This window comes from Prionailurus viverrinus, unplaced genomic scaffold, assembly GCF_022837055.1.
Source record: "Prionailurus viverrinus isolate Anna unplaced genomic scaffold, UM_Priviv_1.0 scaffold_59, whole genome shotgun sequence".
In the NCBI taxonomy this organism is placed as follows: Eukaryota; Metazoa; Chordata; class Mammalia; order Carnivora; family Felidae; genus Prionailurus; species Prionailurus viverrinus.
Window position 1 is genome coordinate 515,909 of NW_025927621.1, and position 1,842 is coordinate 517,750.

A 1,842-nucleotide genomic window follows, 5' to 3' on the forward strand; every position below is an offset into this window, starting at 1 on the left:
TCGTAATGACTCAGGGCCTGGAGGCCGGGGCTCGTAGCAGGTGTTTGGGATTCTGGGTCTCGCATCCCCCGGTCCTGACCCGGGAGTAGCGGAGTGGAGAGGAAGGGTTGTTGGCTTTTCAGGATTCAGGCATATGTCTCCTTGGGATTTTAGGCTTGTAGTATAGTCCCTGGTAGGGCTGCTTGGAATTCTGTGTCTCCCTCTTCTCCATCCTTCCCCGTAAGTTTCTTACCTGAGACCCCAAGGTCTGGACTCTGTGTGGGAAACACTGGCCCGTTTCTGTCACTGACAGGGAGAGGCTTCAGCCCTGATGCGCCATGGAAAGATAGAGCCCCGGGCGTGGAGGCCCGGGTCGACCAGGAGCACTACCCATTTGGCATATCCGATCCCTCGGAACTTGCCCGGGATCTTCTGAGCAGGGAACCCAGGGCCTGGAGGGTGTTTGTGTTTGTGTGACCCCTTCTCTCAGGTACAGGATCGGCTTCAGTCATAGTGAGCCATGGCGAGTAGCCCCGGGCGTGGAGGCCCGGGGCGAGCAGCCCCGGGCGTGGAGGCCCGGGGCGAGCGTGGCACTTCCCATTCTGTGTCTCCAATCCCTCGGAACTTTCTGGGGAGTTTCTGAGCTGAGACCCCAGTGTCTGGAGGCTGTTTCGGGTTCTGTAACCCCTTTCTCTCAGGTACAGGGTGACTGCCTTCTCTCAGGCTCCAGCCATGGTGAGCCATCGTAATGACTCAGGGCCTGGAGGCCGGGGCTCGTAGCAGGTGTTTGGGATTCTGGGTCTCGCATCCCTCGGTCCTGACCCGGGAGTACCGGAGTGGAGAGGAAGGGTTGTTGGCTTTTCAGGATTCAGGCATATGTTTCCTTGGGATTTTAGGCTTGTAGTATAGTCCCTGGTAGGGCTGCTTGGAATTCTTTGTCTCCTACTTCTCCATCCTTCCCCGTAAGTTTCTTAGCTGAGACCCCAAGGTCTGGACTCTGTGTGGGAAACACTGGCCCGTTTCTGTCACTGACAGGGAGAGGCTCCGCCCTGATGCGCCATGGTAAGATACAGCCCCGGGCGCGGAGGCCCGGGTCGACCAGGAGCACTACCCATTTGGCGTATCCGATCCCTCGGAACTTGCCCGGGATTTTCTGAGCAGGGAACCCAGGGCCTGGAGGGTGTTTGTGTTTGTGTGACCCCTTCTCTCAGGAACAGGAATGGCTTCAGTCATAGTGAGCCAGGGTGAGCAGCTCCGGGCGTGGAGGCCCGGGGCGAGGAGTCCCGGGCGTGGAGGCCCGGGGCGAGCAGCCCGTTCGTGGAGGCCCGGGGCGAGCAGCCCCGGGCGTGGAGGCCCGGGGCGAGCAGCCCCGGGCGAGGAGGCCCGGGGCGAGCAGCCCCGGGCGAGGAGGCCCGGGGCGAGCCGCCCCGGGCGTGGAGGCCCGGGGCGAGCAGCCCCGGGCGAGCAGGCCCGGGGCGAGCAGCCCCGGGCGAGGAGGCCCGGGGCGAGCAGCCCCGGGCGAGGAGGCCCGGGGCGAGCAGCCCCGGGCGAGGAGGCCCGGGGCGAGCAGCCCCGGGCGAGGAGGCCCGGGGCGAGCAGCCCCGGGCCTGGAGGCCCCGGGCGAGCAGCCCCGGGCCTGGAGGCCCGGGTCGAGCAGGAGCACTACCCATTTGGCGAATCCGATCCCTCTGAACTTGCCCGGGATTTTCTGAGCAGGGAACCCAGGGCCTGGAGGGTGTTTGTGTTTGTGTGACCCCTTCTCTCAGGTACAGGAATGGCTTCAGTCCTCGTGAGCCATGGTGATTAGCCCCGGGCGTGGAGGCCCGGGGCGAGAGGGGCACCTCCTATTCTGTGTCTCCAATC